The following is a 20,617-nucleotide window of genomic DNA, read 5'->3' on the forward strand; positions in this document are numbered from 1 at the left end:
AACACGATCAAGCCCATATCAATTTGACCACCTTCCGGTGTCTGCTTGACAAAGGACCCTTAATATACATTTTAAAATAATAATAAAAAACGAGAATTGAGTGGGATATGAGAAAGCATATGAGTGAGGGTGAAAAAGAAGGAAGAAGTTCAATCAGGCAGCTAGACAGGCACCATGGCAAGACCGGCACGGATGTTAGTCTGGCACGGTAGATAGATGGGCTCGGTGATCATACCGGCACGGTGGCTCACGGTGGTTGGTCTAACGCAACAACTGATCTAACACAGCAGTTAGATGGGCTAGATAACTAGACCGACACAGCAACTAGGCTGCTCGGTGTCGAGACTAACACGGATGTATAAGGCTCAGCTTACCCTCTGATCAAGAAAAAAGGGGGAAAGAGAAGAAATCATGTTCGGTGACATACACTGCCATACAAAACAAAAAGGAAAGAGAGAAAAAGAAAATGCCCGATAGTGTGCGTTGTAGCACAGGATAGAATGAAGTGAGGAAGAAAGGTCCTGCTCGACAGCTTTCAATGTTGTGCGAGACAGAAGGAAGAAGGAAAGGAGATAGTCACTCTCGGCCGCCTTCACTGCCGTGTGAGACAGAAATGTGAGAAAGAGAGGGTCATGCTCGACAACACTCACTACCGTGTGTGATACAAAGGAGAGAGAAGGAAGAGAGGGTCACGCTCTGCAGCACTCACTGTCGCGCTCGACAGCGTTTCCTACCATGCGATATTAAGAAGACAGAGAGAGGAAGTCATGCTCGGCAGTGTTCATTGCCATGCACGACCGAAAAAAATGGAAAGATATGAGAGAGAAAAGGAAAGGAGAGGAGAACGAAAAGAAAGAGGAAGAGAGAAAGGGAAGAAGAAGAGAGAAAGGGAAGAAGAAGAAAGAGAAAGAGAAGAAGAAGAGAGAGAAAGAAAAGAAGAGAGAGAAAGGAAAGAAGAAGAAAGAGAAAAAGGAAAGCAAGGGAGATAAAGGAAAGAGGAAAAGGAAGAAAGGGAGAGAAAGGAAAGAGGAAGAAAGAGAAGGAAAGAAAGAGAGAGACAGGAAAGAGGAAGAAAGAGGAAAAGGTAAGAAAGAGAGAGAAAGGAAAGAGGAAAAAGAGAAGAAGGAAAGAAAGAGAGAGAAAGGAAAGAAGAAAAAGAAGAGAAAAAATAGTGCTCGTCGTGTACACTGTTGTGTGAAATAGAAAGAAACGAAAAGAGAGAGACTGTCACGCTTGGCATCCAGCAGTGCTCTTTGTCGTGCATGACTGAGAGTAAAGAGAGAAAATCGTACTCGACAGCATTCTTCACTACCATGCACGACAGAAGAAGGAAAGAGAAGAAAGAAAGAAGAGAGAGACAAGAGGTCACACTCGGTAGTGTGCACTGTCGTGTGACACTGATGAGAGAAAGAAGAAAGATAGATAAAGAAGAGAGGAGAGAGAGAAGAGAGAGGAGGAAGAAGAAAGATAAGGAAAAGAGAGAGATGGAGGAGAGAGACATAAGAGAGAGGAGATCGTGCTCAGCAGTGAGCATTGTCGTGCGAGACAAAGGGGAGAGAAAAAAGAGAGAGAAAGAACGAGAGAAAAGCAGATTGCGTTCGACAGTAATCACTGTCGTGTGAGACAGAGGAGAGAAAGAAGAAAGAGAAAGAAGAGAGAAGAAGAGAGGGAAAAGAGATCGCACTCAACAGTATGCACTGTCGTGCAAGATAGAGGAGAAAAAGAAGAAAGAGAGAGAAAGAAGAGAGGAGAGAGAGAAGAGAGAGAAGGAAGAAGAAAGATAAGGAAAAGAGAGAGAAAAAGGAGAGAGACAGAAGAGATTGAGAGGACATTACCCTTGGTAATGAGCATTGTCGTGCGAAACATAGGAGAGAAAGAAGAAAGAGAGAGAAAGAAAAGAGAAAAATGGAGATCACGCTCGACAGTGATCATCGCCGTGCGAGATAGATGAGAGAAAGAAGAGAGAGAAAGAATAGAGAGAGATGAGAGAAAAGAAAAAGGAGAGAGAAAGAGAGAGAAGAGCAAAAAAAGAGAAAAAGAGAGAGGAGAGAGAAAGAAGAGAGAAAGAGAGGAGAGAAAGAAGAGAGAAATAAAAGAGGAGAGAGAAAGAAGAGAGAAATAAAAGAGGAGAGAGAAAGAAGAGAGAAATAAAAGAGGAGAGAGAAAGAAGAGAGAGAAAGAGTGGGGAGAGAGAAAGAGAGAGGAGATAGATATAAGAGAGAGAAAGGGAGAGATAGGAGAGAGAAAGTTACCTAAGGGTACCCGTCCAAGTTTTCTCTCTCCTCTCTCTCCAAGTCAAAGAGAGAGAAAGAGTGGGGAGAGAGAAAGAGAGAGGAGATAGATATAAGAGAGAGAAAGGGAGAGATAGGAGAGAGAAAGTTACCTAAGGGTACCCGTCCAAGTTTTCTCTCTCCTCTCTCTCCAAGTCATGACCCAACGCTCAAGCAAAAAGGAATTTTTTATTCATCCAAAAGGGCCTTTTACAATGAGATGGTACATTCTTCATATAAAAGTGGGGCCCAAACATGGGTGGATGACTAAAAATTAACCTAATTGATGGAAATTAGGCATTAAAAGAATTAAAGAAAATTGAAGAAAATGGGATAAATTGATGATTTTGCCCCTGCACCAACAATCTAAGTAAATCCAAATTGATCCCTACAATGGTCGTTCAATCGTACGAACTTTCTCTAGTTGATTCGGGGCTTTTTCGGTTACCATCTGGCTGAAATATTATCGTTTTCTTGATGAGCTGGAAAAGACAATCACTTTGGTACCAATTTCGGGCCATGGATCTGAGTTTTGAACCATGATCATGATGTGGCAAAACATGAAAAAATGTGCAATATTCATTTTAAGATTTAGCCCCTTTCTCAATGTTTTTCACTGATTTCTTGATTGTAGCATAATGAAAAAGTTGCCATGATCATTCTGCAAAAAGAACGGCTCGATTTGATGCCCGAATGACCATTTTCCAAATTGGAAAACTTTGGCTGGAGTTTTGATTCGGATGGCCAGAATTGCAGAAACTTCGGACTAATCATGCATCGAATCCGACCGTCCATCACGCATGAGTTTCAGTTCAAATGAAGCCTCTGACCTTGTGCTCATAATGGGTCTGTTTTGAGGTCAATCCGACGTGCGAGCGCTGTGATATGGGAGTTTGATCAGCATGACGTGCGGATGGAATTTCCCTGCAAGTTTTGGCTTTTTTCGGTGGATTTCTCTCTTCGATTTCTCCTGGCTCGGACCATGTCACAGTGAGTGTCACATATATCGACCGGGTCGACAAGACAAGTATACACCCAAAATTTGGGCTCGATCTGACCCTGGATGAAGACCCTCAAATTGGTGATGCACAATTTCCATTAATGGAAACTGCTTGATCGAGGGCGCACCATAATAGTGTACGGCCTACCCTTATGTAATTTGATCGTAACTTGCTCTAGAAGTGTTTAAACCCGTCAAAAACTGGTACCTAAGGGTTTTCGACCATTTTGAATCCAATGGCTATGGTATGAAGACCATTTGATGCTCCGATAATGGTGCTGTAGTTCAAAGACCACTTTCAGGACGATAAAGGCAAGATTTCCCGAAATTGTTTTGACGTCTACACTACCTAAAGCTCGTCGAATTGAGACGAAACTTGGCAGGTGTTCTTTGGAGAACCCTAGCCACATTCTTGCATGTTCTTGGCCCGTTCTAAGACTGTTAGAATTTTCACTTTAGTTCAGTGCTTATTGTCCTTCGGATTCCGTAGTCTGCAAGCATTTTAATACCTACAGATCTAGGTCACAAACTACTCTCTCCTTATTCACATCAGGGATACAAGTGATGGAAAATGACCGTAAACAGGCACCATGACCATGAGGAGGTGTTTTTAAGGTCATGCATTCGAGACTGTAAAAGTTGGTGTATATTAAGGTCTTCCACCAAGACCGAGTGAAGGAATTTTTAGGGTCATACCTTCGAGACCATGTACACGCGTTGACAGTTTAATAATAATTTTTTAGGTATCTCAGCATAGCTTCTTCTCCTTCCACGTTGATTAGCACATAGGCTCCGTTAGGAAAAGCCTTTCTCACAACAAATGGGCCTTCCCATTTTGGTTTGAACTTCCCCTTAGTTTGACCATGAGTGACAATAGTTCTCCTTACTGCTAAAAACCAGTTCCCCTTTTACAAAAGATCATATTTTCAAAGGCCAGCCACATACGGTTCTTGTGAATCCCAAGGTTGTTGTGCTTGTAACCTCTTTTCATCAAGTGTATCCAGTTCCTGATAGTGAAGGGTAGCGCATACTTCATCGGTCATCCCAGAGTGAAGGGAAATTTTGAGAGAAGGCCATTGGATTTCTAAAGGCAACACAACTTCACCCCCACATACTAGAGATTAGGGAATTGATTGAGTTGGGCCTCGGGCTGTGATACGATAAGCCCAAGGAATTGCAGAGATTCTTTCACGCTAATCTCTCTTAGTGTCAGAAACTGATTTCCTTAGAGCATCGCAAAGGGTTTTGTTAAAAGCTTCCACTAGACCATTAGCTCTTGGGTGGTACATGGTCGAGTATTTCCACTTAAACCGAATAGGTTGACCAATCAATCAATTTGATTACTTTGAAATTGGGGGTCATTATCAAAAGTGATTTGGTCAGGCACACCGAATCTGTATATGATATGGTGACACACGATATTGGCCACTGCAAGTCTGGGAACTTTCTTAAGAGGGACAGCCTCGGCCCATTTAGAGAAGTAATATGTGGCAGTAGGTATAAATATATGCCCCAAAGAAGAAGGTGGGTCAATGGGACCTATGATGTTCGTGCCGCACTGAACGAAAGTCCAAGATGACACTGTTGGGCGGAGAGGTTCCGGAGCTTGATGAATGAAGCCTGAATGGATTTGACATAGCAGGCAACGTTTTGCAAACATAAGAGAGTCAACATTCATAGTAGGCCAATAATAGCCTATCCTGATGATCCTGTTCTATAACTTATGACAGTTTGATGCATCCCACGGACTCCAACATGAACTTCTTAGAGCACGTGGTTTACGTCCTTTTGATCTATGCATCTGAGCAACATATCATTATAGGAGATTCAAAACAAGATATCGTCACGATACATGAATCGTGTAGCTGACCTTCAGAATTTATTGCGCTCAACAGGAAGCCAACTGTGTTGGAGATATTCTTTGATGGTAACATGCCAGTCTGCTATTAGCTTTACTTCTACACACACATGCTCTAGCAACTCTGACTCTTTTTCATTTTCTTCATCAACCATGGGAGATCTTGGTGACTTGCATGAGGTTTGTGCATCCATCTCGTCTGTAATGTTTGCTCTGAATGGGTAAGGGGGGCATTTTTTCACCAATTGCTCTTTGCCGTCGTCGAGTTTCTTAATGGACCCAACACATCTCCACTCTACCACCCACATTGATGTGAACCCTTTTAGTGACATTTGAATCGTCGCCTCTAGCTTGGTGAGCTCGTCAGCTTGTGCATTAAGCCTTTGAGGCATATGTTCAAGAGTAACCTCTTCAAATCTGGCTATCAATGACTTGATGGTATTGAAGTAAGGCTTGAGGTTTTCCTTCTTGTCTGATGACCAACTTTGAATCTCCATAGATAGTTAAATATTTCAGGTTCATATGGGAAGTAATCTCCAAGCCTATGATGAGTGCTTGATATTTCGCTTCATTATGCGACTCTATCTCTAAGAGAGAGAAAGACAGGGGGATAAGGTCATCATGAGAGGTGGAGAATACCATCTCGGCACCACCTTTCTCAAATTGGAATGCCCTGTCAAAATGTATCTTCCAGTCGCATCAACATGAAATACTTCTTCATCTAACAAATCTTCAATTAAGGGAGCATCGGGTGCTAGAGGGTGTATAACTAAGAAGTCTACGAGGGCTTGACCCTTGACAGCTTTTTGCAGCACATATTGGATGTCAAACTCCATGAGGAATAATGACCATTTCGCAAGTCAGCTTGACAAGCAGGGGTGCGACAAGAGAAATTTAATAGGATTGGGTGCGTAAGAAGATAGTGTCGGAGCTTTTATACCGCGAAGATAAGGGATATACACATCTTCTCTATTGGGGGGTAGTTTTCTTCAGCTTCCTGCATCCTTCGACTCAAGTAATAAAAAGTTGTTTCTTTCCCTTCATCGTTGTTTTGAGCAAGCAGAGCTCCTAGAGATTCATCTAATGAAGTCACATATAGAATAAGGGGCTCTCCTGGAATCAGTGTAGAAAGAACTGGGGGTTTCAGGAAATAGCTTTTGATGTCTTCAAAAGCCATTTAGCATGCTCCATCCCATTCGAAAGGCACATCCTTCTTCAAGAGACGGGAGAAGAGTTGACATCACCCCAAGAGGTTAGAGATGAACCTCCTTATATAAGCCAGCTGGCCTTGAAGAGATCTGAGCTCTCGCAAATTTCTCGGCAGTGGCATCTCTTGGATGGCTTTAATCTTGATAGGTTCAATCTCTTGGCCTCGATACCTAATAATAAATCCCAAGAAATTTCTTCATCGTACACCGAAGGCACATTTCAAGGGATTCATTTTGAGCTGATGGAGGCGAAGTCTCTCAATGCCTTTTTCCAGGTTTTCATGTGATTACTTCTTTGGTCGGACTTTACTACGAGGTCATCTACATAGCATTCCACCTCTTTGTGGAGCATGTCTTTGAAGACGGTGGTCATAACCCTTTGATAGGTGGTTCTGGCATTTTTGAGACCGAAAGACATCATCGTGTAACAAAAGATGCCCTTAGGAGATAGGAAAGCAGTGGAATCTTCTAAAGCCATCCTTATTTGATTATATCCTGAATAACCATCCATGAAAGAGCATGTGTGGCAATTGGTAGTAGTGTCTATCAACCACTTTATGAAGGGGAGTGGGAAATCATCTTTGGGACAAGCTATATTTTAAGTCACGGAAGTCAATACAGATCCTGATCTGTCCATTCTTCTCCTTGACTGACACAACATTAACCAGCCATTTTAGGTATTTGACTAATCAAATAAAATGTTCTGTTTTAAGCTTGTTTACTTCTGTTTCGATCAGAATTTCCAAATCAACTCTGAACCTTCTTGATTTCTGCTTAACAGACTTGGAAGATGGGTCAATATCCAATCTGTGAACTGCTACTCGAGGATCAAGGCTAGGCATTTCTTCATAATGTTAATCAAATACATCTCGATTGGCTCCAAAAATTCAGTATACGACATATTTTCTTCAAGGGGCATAGTGGTAGAGATAAAAGTGGGCCTTGGGTCAGTTTCATCATCCAATTTCACTTCTTCTAAGTCATCGGTTGTGGATTGACCACCATCTTCCAAGACTTCTGGAGCCTCTTTGATCTCTTCCTCACCGAGTGGTATATAGTCAACCGTCTGCTCATGCATTTCAAGGACCTCAAGTATTTGCTTCACAGAGGATGGCTCTTTTTCTGTCCGGGTGTCTTCTATTATTTCTTGAGGTTCATGAGAAGTGACCTCTTCAGAAATAAGTTTCAAAGGAGATGGTGACAGTTCTTGCGATACTGTCACATGAGAGCTTTGATCGACGAAGAACGACCATGGGGGTAGGCTAGGGTGCCCCGAGTAACCAATGCCTTCTTATTGAACATACTGAGACTGTAGTATTGATGGTGGCAAAGGGTGCCAACAACCCGTTACCATCATTCAACCCCTGGTTGTTGGACGGCTTGTAATCCATTTTCCTCATAATTTGATGTGCCATGGGACTATAAATATCCTATTTGGGAATGGATGCGGCATCTAAAAAGGGTTATTCCGAGGACTTGCTTGAACAACTGTCTCCTGAGTTTCTGAGGTGAAACCAGGTAAAGGAGCGGGAGCAGGTCTTAGGGGAACAACCTCTTCCATCTTGGCCTTTCCTTTTTTTCATAACCTCCACTTAGTTGAGAAAGTCTTGTACTTGTTCCTTCAGCTATGCAATATAGGCTCGCCTTTGAGCTTCATACTGCTGTTCAGGAGTGCCCATGTAGTTAGGGGTCGAGGACGAAGGACCACTCATATCTTTGTGGTAGGTAATTCGAGTTTCCATTGCTGGGGTTGGGAATTGCAAGATTTCAGGGATTTGCAAGACCTTGGGCGTATCAATCTGGTAAAGAGAAGCCTGTGAGAGGTAAGCAATATCTTCCTCCTTTCAGGGACTAGGATATGCAAAACCTCAGGGATTTGTAAGACCTTAGGGGTATCGTGTTGATAAAGAGAAGCCGGTGTAAGGTAAGCTATATCTTCCTCCCTTTCAGGGACTGGGATATGAAAAACCTCAGGGATTTGGAAGACTTTGGGGGCGTCTTGCTGATAGAGAAGGTGGGAGTGAGGTAAACGAACATTGACCTCTTCAATTCATAGGACCTTGGGTATTTACATCACCTTGAGCTGGTTTGTGGGATAGTTGACTTGTGCAGCAAAGGAAACATCATTCTCCTCTCTTATAGAGACTGGAATGTGCAAAAAGCTTTATCTCAAATTTTTTTTCTTTTTCAGCGAGGTGTGCCATCTCAGTCTCGAGGAAAGAAATGAGGATGTGTAACACATTCATGCCATTATGAGCATATGTGACCATAGGTGTTAACTGGCTCAAGTTCTGGACCACCTTTTAACATGCTCGTTCTGAGCCTCCACCAGAAGAGATTCTTGCAAGGAGGGAATAGATGGTGAAGCTCCTTCTTTGTGTTCTTAACACAATAATCTTTTCGGGATGTGGAAATATTTCCATCTACAGGTGTCAAAGGAATCACTTTTCCATAACTCTTTTCTTCCTCGAAGATGTGATTAAGTGACCATTTCTTATCCTCCACATCTTTATGGGAATTCGGAGCGGTCTCTATTAATTTTGGGTCACTAGATTTCACAAGCAACGTCGGCTCTTGAGAACATATTGAGTTCGCAAAATAGAATTTTGCATCAACATAATGCGACTCAGTAATGGGAAACGGTCTCTTGTCAGTATAGACTGTGTATTGCCTTCTGTCTTGACTATAGTTGAAGCATTGATGGAGCGTGGATGGAACCACTCCATGGTCATGTAGACAAGGGCGACCCAGTAGGATAATGTAAGAGAGGTTTATATGAATGACATGAAACAATGTGGAAGTGTTCAAATCCCCTATTTTGAGCTTAAGACAGATGCTACAAACTAGTTTTTCTCCTGATTAGTTAAATACCTGAATTGTCAAACTTGTGGGCTCAAGCTACTCAACGCTTAACCCAATTTGGGTAAGGGTTCTTCAAGGCATAAGGTTCACTACTGATCTATAGCAACCCAAGACTTTTTAGAGAGAAAGAGGTCAACGCCAGCTGTGTAGAAGGGAGAGAGAGGTCAGTGCCGACTATATAGAGAGAGAGGTCAGCACCAGCTGAGAGGCCAACGCTGGCTGTGTAGTAGAGAGAGAGAGACCAGCATCGGTTGTATAGAAGAGAGAGAGACTAGTGCCGGTTGTGTAGAGAGAGAGATCAGCACTGACTGTGTAGAGAGAGAGGCCAGCACCGACTGTGTAGAATAGAGAGACTAGCGTTGGCTGTGTAGAGAGAGAGGCTAGTGCCAGTTGTGTAGAAGAGAGAGAGAAGCTAGAGGCTAGCGCCAGCTGTGTAGAAGGGAGAGAGAGGCTAGTGTCGGTTGTGTAGAAGAGAGAGAGACCAGCGTCGGTTGTGTAGAAGAGAGATAGGCCAGCACCAGCTGTGTAGAAGAGAGAGAGAGGCCAGTGCCAGCTGTGTAAAAGAGAGAGAGACCAACATTGGCTGTACAAAAGAGAGAGATGTCAGCGTCGACTATGAAGATAGAGTGATGAGTAGCACCGCGTGTGCCAATGTTGCGTATGTTGTCATGCGTGCCACTTGTCATGTTTCACGCCACTTGGACTACCACCCAGCCACAGGGTACTTAAGCCCTCTTTTCTCACTCTCACGCCACTTTACTTCTTCCTCATCTTTCTTTAAGGCTTAGCCAAGAGCTAAGAAGGAGCTTCCCTTTAGCTCACGGTTCAAACATCCCCTTTAGGGGTTGAAGAAGACAATGGGAGAAGGTTTTTGGAGGCAAGATACATCCAAGGTAAGTGGATCCATCACCATTGCATTGTAGTCATAAGGATGCATGAGAATTTATGCATGTTAAATGAGAAATGAAAGTGTATATGATGTCAAAATTCCTTATATCTTGTTCACTGAAAATTGGGGCTTTTATTTTATGAAAATGGTGGATGTTGAGAATAAATGCATGATTCTTAGATCATGTAAGAAATGCATGTAATGTGTGTACATTGTGAGAGAACAACTGTTATCATGTTCTTCAGCATGGAATGAAGGTCATGGAATGTGTTCTTGAAGGTCATGGAATGTGTTCTTGAGATATGTTATATATTGGTTAGGTTCCTCGATATCGCCCTTTGGATCTAGATGATCTGGCGGCATGTATCTCGGGTTTCTGAGGAACCCGAGATTTGAAATCGCTCTCTCAGAACCTTGCTCAAGAGCAAAGGCAAGTATACCACCCAATGACAGAGGAATTGAAGGTGGGTTCGGGACTTACTCATGCTGGCTTGCGTGGGCGCCCTCTTAGATCATGAAGAAAGCCCCCCAACTGCTATAGCTGGTTTGGAATCGCCTTCCTTGACATATAATCCTCTTGCTTTTTGCAAAACACTTCTATGGTTAATATTTAAGACAAGTGGGTCAAAAAGACCCACCCTTGTCGTAGGGCATTGTACGTTCATACGAGAGGGCGATGAAGCGTAAGGTTCAAATAAAGATAAAAAAGGGAAGAAAAACTCGACGAAGGGACCAGACTGGGAAGGCAACCAGGAAGTCATCGACTCGAAGTGGTAGCAATATGGGCATGGTTCTCAAGACCAGCACGACGACAATACTACTCAAAACTACGACTGATATGGCGGTACTAGGCTAAGTCTACCCTCAGTCAAGTGAGAAGAGAAAAGAGAATGAAAATAAACACGACACGACAGAGAGATGGGGTCCCAACGGCACTAGGCGTTGCCACTCACGATCGTGGAATAACAGTGTGGTGGCCTTTGGGGGGCGCTCGATACTACTGCTCATTGCTAGAGAGTGAGAAATGAACTACGGACGGTGCTAGGCATTGTCGTTGGTAACAAAAGGAGACAACACGCTCCCATGCGTAGAGTGATAGTATCTAATGAAGCGTGCGACGATAGTTCTTCGTAAAGCGCATGACGGTAATCCTCACGAGGAGCACGACAATAGGCATGGGATGCCAGAAGGACGACGATAAGCACCGAGTACGCAAACGAAGCTCACTGACGGCGGTAGACATTGTCGAGGTCTCTAACGGGCGGTGAAGGGTATCGCCATCTACTATAGACACGCAACAGGGAAGGACCCCTGCGGGCAGTAGCAAGTTCCATTGTCTGGGTTCTTCATTAAGACGTCGAAGCTATGTCTGAGAACAGTGATAAGCAGTGTCTTCTACAAGCGTCACTGGGAGAAGGAGATAGAAGAACAAAAGCAGAAGGCGACTCACGCATGGCGCTGCCATCGCCATGCACAACCTGTGTGACCTTAAGGGAGGCATGCATGGCACTGCCACTGCCGTGCATGACCTCTACGAGGAACTCAGATGGAGAAGGAGGGGCAAAGAGAGGAAAGAAGAGAGAGAAGAAGAAAGAAGAGAGAGAAGAATAAAAAGAAAAAAAGAGAGAGAAGATTTACCTCGAACCTAGGGGTATCGGTCAAAAGTTTCCCTCACCTCACTCTCTCTCTCAAACGTGACCCAACAATGAGAAGAAAGAGAAACTTGTATTAAGTAAAAACTCTCTTTTGTGAAAGGTTGAGTCCTCTGGTGCATACAATGCTAGTACGTATATATAGAATTTGCCCCAAACATAAGTGGATGATCAAAAGTAACCCTAATTGATGGAAATTAAGATTATATTGAATAAAAAAATTTAGAAAATAGGGTGCAAAATGATAGATTTTTCCCTTCCTAACAATTCATGGAATTCCAGAACAGTCCCTGTGTTGCCCAAGAACTTGTGTGCTCTTGCATGGCTGATCCATGATCGTTTTGATGCCCAGTTGATTGTAAGATGATTATTTTCTTGTAGGGCTCAGCATGGCGGTCGATTTGATACGAACTTCAAGCCATGGATCGTATTTTTTGTGCACGATCATGTGACTTGAAATTTGAATGGATCTTGAAACTTCGAATCGATAGTGTACTCATTCCTTGATGTTTTTCAATGATTTATTTGCTGAATTACATTGAGAATGCCGTTACGATCACAGGGCAACAAATGGAGCTCGATTTCGCTCCCAAACGAAGATTTTGCAACTTTGGAATTTTTGCCGGAATCTGGAATTCCAGCAACGGAATTTACAGTCGCTTGTCGAATTTGTGTGCGAAATTCGACCATTAATCACATACGGGGTTTGGGTCTGTGATAGCCTGAGACCCTACGTACACGATGGAATTGGTCTCACAATGATCGGGCTCATGAGAGACGTGATCTGGCAGCTTGAGTAAGGCACAACGCTGCTGAATTCCCTACACTTTCTTCACATATCAAAAACTTCTCTCTCTCTTTTCTTTGCGCTCGGCTGTCGTCACGGTGAGTGCCACATATCGAGTCAATTGTCTTGTCTAGACAAACATGCTTACCAAATTTGAGTATGATCCGACTTGGAACGGGTGAGATATGAGCATCAAAAGTCACTAGTCATGACTGTCCCTTCCATGGTGTGGAGTTGTGGGGTGGCCTCATGGGAATAGCATGCGGCCCCTCCTGTTTCATTCTTTTGCCTATAATGTCTTCCTGGAGTGTCTGTTAAGGTTGAAATTTGACCTATAGGGGTTTTCGACCGTATCAGATTCAATGGTGGTAATTCCACAATGATTTGAGGCACCAAAAATGTAGCTCTCTAGTTATAGGGGCGGTTTCAGGGTGCTAGAGTTCGATTCTGCTGGAATTGTTTCTCATTCTGTATTGTCTTGGACAAGTTAGACTACGAGGAAAATTGGCAGGAGACTTTTGAGAGACCTTATGAAGATCTTGGCTGATTTTAGGGCTATTTTGAAACTGCCAGAATTTCCACTGTTTGCTAGGCTTTATTGAGCAAGGGCCCATGTCGATGAAAAATACTTTCCAAAAGCATGCCCCACCGAATTTTGTGCTTTGAGATAATGGAGAAGTGCAATCATTCGGGAAGTTTGAGGGATCTTGTCGAAGTCCTCAAGGGACTATTTGCGATTCTGAATCGTGAGGCTTTTGTAGGGGCCTCTTCGGACAGAATCAAGCCTTTTCTGAAGGCCAAATGCTATGAACCTTAGGTTAGCATGATTCGCTGCTACACCAAGTTTTCTTTTCTTTCTCTAGGTATCTCTATTGATCCCATCTAGAGGGGTCCAGTCGTGGGCTTGTGACCCGTCTTGAAAGTCTGGTCCCATGTAGACTAGGGGATTTTGGCGAGGCATACCCTGAGGCCTGTAGCAGGTTAGACCCTGGCTTCATCAGTTTCTTACCTTTGTGGTGGGTCTTAGCATTTCTGGAGGGATCTTTTGGTCATTAAACTGGGGAGATCTTATGCTGCTCTCACTCCCTGATGAGACAGGTTGAAACGTGGGGCATCTTATGCAGCTCTCACCCTCATATGAGCCATGATTGTTGGGAGATCTCATGCGGCTCTCACTCCATAATGAGCCATGTTGAAACGTGAGGGATCTTATGCGGCTCTCAACCCCTGATGGGCCATGATGGTTGGGAGATCTTATGCGACTCTCACTCCTTGATGAGCTATGTTGAACATGGGGGACCTTATGCGACTCTCACCTCCTAATGAGCTATGATTTTGGGATATCTTATGCTGCTCTCACTCCCTGATGAGCCATGTTGAAATGTGGGGGATCTTATGCGGCTCTCACCCCCTGATGGCCCATGATGGTTGGGAGATCTTATGCTGCTCTCAATCCCTAATGAGTCATGTTGAAATGTCGGGTTTCTTATGCGACTCTCACCCCCTGATGAGCCATGATTGTTGGGAGATCTTATGTGGCTCTCTCTCGCTGATGAGCCATGTTGAAACATGGGGGATCTTATGCGGCTCTCACCTCCTGATGAGCTATGATTGTTGGGAGATCTTCTGTGACTCTCACTCCCTAATGAGCCATGTAGTGTTGCGATTGGATGCTGGCTTTTGAGGATTTTAGATACACCTCATTGGCCAGAATTGTGACTATTTGAAGATTGAATGTCGGCTGAGGCGATGGTCGTGCGTCAGCCTGTCTTGTTGGTCCAAGTGCTCTTTTGTGGGTTTTCACTTGAACCGAGGAAGGGGCACCGTGAATATGGTTTTCACCAACTTCTGGTATTTCTGGGCTCTTTTACCCATGATCTGCTGTCATGTCCACCCTTTTCACCCATTTTTACTCACAATGCCCTTATGGGGTTTTCATCGTGCCTGGATTTTGTTTTCCACGGAACTCTCTTACTCATGGTTTTATGACCATGACCGTCCGTCATTTTTACTCATGACGTTCCCTTATCAGGTTTACACCATGCCCATTTTTTTTCATGTGAAGGTGTATTTAGAGTCGTGCCTTCGAGACCTGTGCGAAGCCTTTTAACATCATGCGACCAGGACATGCATTATAGTTTAGGGTTATATAGTTGGACCGTAGTAGTGATGAATGCCATTTTGTGGAGGCCATAGAGTGAGCTTAGTGATGACTTTAACTCACTTGGGAAGATGGCAGGAAGTTGCCTTGTGAAGAGTTGATGATGGATGGATGGTGGGTGAACAATGCTGACCCACTAGCTGACGGCGAGTATGGCTCGCGGAAGGGTTCACCATTTGGTGAGCATGGGTAAGAATCATTAGAGGGAAAGATGGTAATTATGGTGAAGGTGGTGTGCACACGAATGGACCAACTAAGGAATGCATGCATGAAGATGTACGCAGAGGGCATGTGCACGTATGTAGAATCATCAGGGAGGAAGTGGAGGTGGTATGCGCATAGGAACGGGTCAGTAAGGGAAGAAGTGCATGAAGATGTATGTAAAAGATGTGTGCACATATGTGGGGGCGTCTTTAAGATCATGCCTCCTGGACTTGGGCAAAGCAGTTTAACGTCATGCGTTTAAGATGTGCACTACAGTTCAGGGTCATACAGCTGGAACATGGTTATGCAGTTTAAAGTTATGTAACTAGGACCATGCAGTTTAAGGTCGTGCAACAAGATCTCCGCTATAGTTTAAGGTCATATAATTTGGACCATGGCTATGCAGTTTAAGGTTATGCAGCATGGACCAGGGCTGTGCAGTTTAAGGTTATGCTGTACAGACCAGTGTGTGGGCCGTCATGTAGGTGATTCTACGTGGGGGATGGCTTATGGATAGCAATCTGACTCCCTGGGGATAGAGATAGTTAAGGCTATACACAAGTGAGAGGTTTAGACAAAGATGGCGGCACTCGAGGAGTGGCAGACGGACGTGACTTCACTAGGGATTAGGAGGTCCACTGGACATCTTGGGGATAATGAGTAATGGCATGCATGTGAGTCTATTGAGGATGATAGGCCAGAGCATAGATGAACCTCATGAGGGTCGAGAGGATAAGAAGGGCCCTAAACTCCCTAGGGATAGTGGGTCGTAGTAAGACATGACTCTTACTGGGATGTTGCTGTGAAACAAACCCATTAAGGGTTAAAGGGGTAGGTATGACTCTTTCACACATCTAACTCCACTGGGGATGTTGATGAAATACCCTTTCAATGAGGTGGTGTTTTATCTCTCGATTGGAGTTATGCATATGGACCCTTTGTCATGTCGTGCGTTATAGTTTTAGGGTCTTGTATCTTAGACCATGGTTATGCAGTTTAAAGTCATGAGGCTAGGACTATGTAGTTTAAGGTCGTGCAACTAGACCTTCGCTACAGTTTAAGGCCATATAATTTGGACCATGGCTGTGCAGTTTAATGTCATGCAGCATAGACTGTGGTCGTACAGTTTTGAGTCGTGAGACACGGACTATGCAGATTATGGTCGTGCAAATAGACCTTTGCTAAAGTTTAAGGTCATATAGTTCGGACCGTGGTTGTTCAGTTTTGAGTCGTGCGACAAGGACTATGCAGTTTAAGGTCGTACAACTATATCACCGACCTTTGCTACAGTTTATGGTCATATAGTTTGGACCGTGCAGTTTAGGGTCGTGTATCTAGACTGTGGTGTGGTGAGGGAATTTGACTCCACGGGGAACAAAGTCGTCACCGGAGGCTGGACTCCTCGAGGAGTGAGGTTGTGGTGCAGGGGATGAACTTCTTGAGAGTATAGGGTGATGGTCCAGCTGAGAGTGCCATGGCGTGCGCGTGGCACTAAGTGTCCTCCTTCATTGTGTAACTTTTCAGTACTTGGTTAATTCCTGGTTGATCAAGACACCGTAGAATGATGTTATCGAAGGACGTTTTGAACAGGAGATCACCTCTTACTAAAAATCCCACAGAAAACATTCAAAGGACTTCTTTATCCTTTTTGGTGGCTCATTCAGAGTATGATCCATATTTCAGCAAGGACAGAACATCGTGGAGCCATGGTTTTGCCTTATCTAGCACATCTGAAGCCACGAGAGACATTTTCCCATCGTTCTCATTTTCTTGCTCTATTCTTCTTCGATCATTGGTGGGAAAGGATCATGTTTGTTCTTGATATAGAATGACATCATGGTGATTTCTGGAGGAATATCTACTATTGAAGCAAGGGTCGCAAGGGCGTCGACAAACCGATTATTTTCCCTAGTTATATGTTGAAAGGTGATTTTCTTGAAATATGGGATCATCTTTTCAACCTTTTCTTGATAGGGTTTGAACTTTTCTTCTTTCTCCTTCCAAATCGCTTTAACTTGTTTATGATGAGTAAGAAGACACCAATCACTCGTATTTGTTGGATTTTCATTCCCATGAACTTCTCGAGCCCGGCTATCAAGGCTTCATATTCAGCAACATTATTAGTACATGGGAAATTCAATCTGATGGTTGTTGGCATTAAAATCTTCTTGGGTGAGCATCGTATGACTCCTATACTTGACCCGTATTCATTCCTTGCACCATCGAAGTATAGCTCTTAAATTAATTCCTCAATTGTGAAGAGGTTCTCATCAAGGAGATCCATGTTGACAGAAGTGTTATCTGGCAGTGCTTGTTCAGCCAAGTGGTCAGTAATGGCTTATCCTTTGACTGAATTTTTAGTAACATATTCGATCTTGAACTCGCTCAATAGCATTCTCCACTTTGCCAAACGTCCGTTCAGGACTGATCTCTCCAATAGGTACTTGAGTGGGTCTATTTTTTAGATGAGCTTAACTGAATGAGATAAGATATAGTGTCTTAACTTCTGCATGACCCACACAAGCATTGCCTATATGGTCTCATAGTCCACCATAGTCTTGCTAATGTAGTATATCGTTTGTTCTTTTCCATAGTCACTGTATTGTCCTAACATTGTCCCTATGGTCAAGGACTAAGGGTGGGAGGCTTGGTGAGGTACTCCTTGATTTGATCAAACACTTCTTAGCACTCATTATCCCATATGAATGGGGTATCTTTCTTGAGTAGTCTATTAAACGGCGTGCACTTGTCTGCTAGTTGTGAGATGAAACACCTTATGGCTTGTATGCGATCTTGCAGCCCACGAATTTCTCTGATGTTTCGAGGAGAGGGCATTTCAGTGATGGCTCGTATTTTGGACGGGTCCACCTCAATACGTCTTTAGCTTACTATAAAGCTTAGTAATTTGCCGGATTCAACTCGAAAGGCACATTTTTTGCAGATTGAGTTTGAGTTGATGTTTTTGGAGCCTTTCGAAAATGGTTCTTAGGTGGCTGAGATGATCAGGTCGAGTCTTCGACTTGACCAGAATGTCGTCGACATAATCTTCCATGATGGTGTACATCAAGTCATGGAAGATGCTAGTCGCCCCTGCATTTTTTAGGCCGAAGGGCATGACTTTGTAGCAGTAAGTTCCCCATTGCGTTATGAGCAAAGTCCTGGTCTGGTCTTCTTCTATCATGAAGATCTGGTTGTATCCTAAGAAGCCGTCCATGAATGAAAACATCTAGTGCCCCGCAGTGTTGTCGACCAAGGCATCTATGTTTGGTAATGGAAAATTGTCCTTTGGGCATGCCTTGTTGAGGTCTCTATAGTCAACACATACTCGGATCCTCCCGTCTTTCTTGGGTACGACCACTATGTTGGCCAACCATTCTGAGTAATCGACAGGGGTAATTAACTTCGCTTTGAGCAGCTTGTCGATTTCTTCTTTAATTTTGAGCTCAAGTGAGTCTTTTGACGTCGGAGTTTCTGCCTAACAAGCTTGGCCCCTTCATTGAATATTAGGTGATATTGCATTAATGTGGGATCTAGCCTTGACATATCATCGTATGACCAGGCGAAGACATTGCGATATTCCTTGAGAAAGAAAATCATATTTTCTCGCTCCTCAAGAGATAGGGAGGTTCCAATCATGGTTAACCTTGGGTCCATCTCAGTTCATAGGTTTGTGTTGATCGTCTCTTCGATGATAGACATTGGGTCACCATTAAACCTCTTATTGAGTTGCTCAATATGGGAGGTGAGTTCCTCAGGTTGAGGGATTTCTTCAAAGTCTTGGCTCTCTTGATCTTCGTCTTAGTCATCCAATTCATCATCTTGGGTATTATGCATCGTTATCGGGCTATCTTGAGTGTTCGCCATTTTTTAAAATTCTTTTTCATTATTATTAGTTTTATCATGGTTTGACTTTTCAACGGTTTTCGAAATAACAGAAGAGGTGTCCCTTATGGGGCTCACGAGAGAAATGTTAGGGACTGGACGTGCAGGGTGGTTAGATGGCCACCCTGCGCCGATTCGTTTTTTGGCATCGGGAATTGAAGGTGCCGCTAGTATGCTTCCAGCAATTCTCGGGATAGGGGAGTGATCGACCAATTCCGTTCCTAGGTTTGAATCGGTCGATGAGCTCTCTTTGCTGTGTTAGAGCCGATTGTGCATACCTTCAAATCCAAGTCAGCAAAAAGGTCTTCAATTCCCAGTTCTTGTGTGTCCTGAGATGTGGAAGAATAGTTATTCCCGATTGGGGATTCAAGGATCACTTTAGGTTGTTTTGAAGGATGGGCATCGAGAGAATCGAGGCTTTGAATGCCTCTAGATACAAAGCTCGGATAGCTTGAAGGCTTCATCCGGCTTTGCAATAAGGTGAGAGAACACTCGAAACCTCTTCGATCTCCATTTTCAGTTATAGCTTCGAATGATTCAGAAATTGCCTCCGTTACACTTTGTCCTAGACTGCCAAAGCCTTGGCCTGGTTGGAAGCCTTGGGAGAAGAGTATGTGCCATGCTTTGAGGGACACAAAATCGTATTGATGTTAACATTGGATAATGTCATCCATCGATGCAAAAGTTTGCAAAATTTGAAGAACAGGGTTGCTGGCCTCTAGGCGTAAGGTGGCACAATCGGCTCGAAGGAAGCGAGCGAGATTTCTCTGAGCTCGACTCCTACATTTAGCTTCCCATTATGTATACTAGGATTAAGAAAGGAGGGGGGTTTAACACATGCCTTTGCGGTGCCATTTTTAGTTGGAAATTTGGGGCATTGATGGAGTGTAGAGGCGACCACGAGGTTTTCATGCAGCCACGGTCTTCCTAACAGCATGTTGAAAGAAGGTTTTATGTCCAAGACATAAAACTTATCACTTGGATGGTAAGGTCGATCTTGAGTATTAGAGGCAGTATACCTTCAGCTTGTCTTTTGGTTCCGTTGTATACAACGATAGTTAGTTGGCATGGCTCGAAGTCATCCGGGCTTACGCCTATCTGCTTCACTATTTTCATAGGGCACATGTTTAAGGATGCCCCATTATCTACAAGCACTCTTTGTATCATATCGTTGCATGATGACGGTGATGTGAAGAGGTTAAACATGAAATCGGTTGAAGCTGGCTGGGATGTCATCGTCTGTGAACATGATTGGTATTGGTGCCATCAGCTGGTTGATCATTCCGCACAACTCATCCGGGTGTGTGTTGCTCGGGATGTGTGTCTTGGCAAGGACCTTCTTGATATGGGCTCTATGTGTTGGTGAATTGGCGAGCAGTTCCAAGATGGGGATTTGAGCCTGGATCTTCCTGAGATGAGCTGGTAAATCGTAGGTGGCTACAAATTCTTGAATTTCTTGTTTGGCTCGTGATCTATAACCCCCGCTAATTGTTTTGTTTTTGAAGTATTTCTCATTCTTACATCAAGAGTATCGGCTATCAATTGAATGTGTTTGAACACTCAGCCTCTTCGAGTTAAGGAGTCGACCTCGCCAACTAGAAGCTCGATAGGCCTAGCAAGAGTAATGGGAGACTTTGGGGTGTTCGCCCCTTGTTTGGGAGATGACGTCTTTTCATTGGTCCTGGCCATATCAAGCTTTAGTATGTCATCTTCGTCATATCGGTCCCATTTGGGAAGGTTATCAAGGTTTGGAGGGGCTCAAAAGATTTTCTTCGAGTTCTTGAAAGTAATGATCACAAGCCAATATGAACTGACTGGGATCCTTTTCTTCGTCTCTACACTCA

Source organism: Amborella trichopoda, chromosome 2, assembly GCF_054954075.1.
Source record: "Amborella trichopoda isolate Santa Cruz 75 chromosome 2, AtrichopodaSantaCruz75HAP2 v2.0, whole genome shotgun sequence".
In the NCBI taxonomy this organism is placed as follows: domain Eukaryota; kingdom Viridiplantae; phylum Streptophyta; class Magnoliopsida; order Amborellales; family Amborellaceae; genus Amborella; species Amborella trichopoda.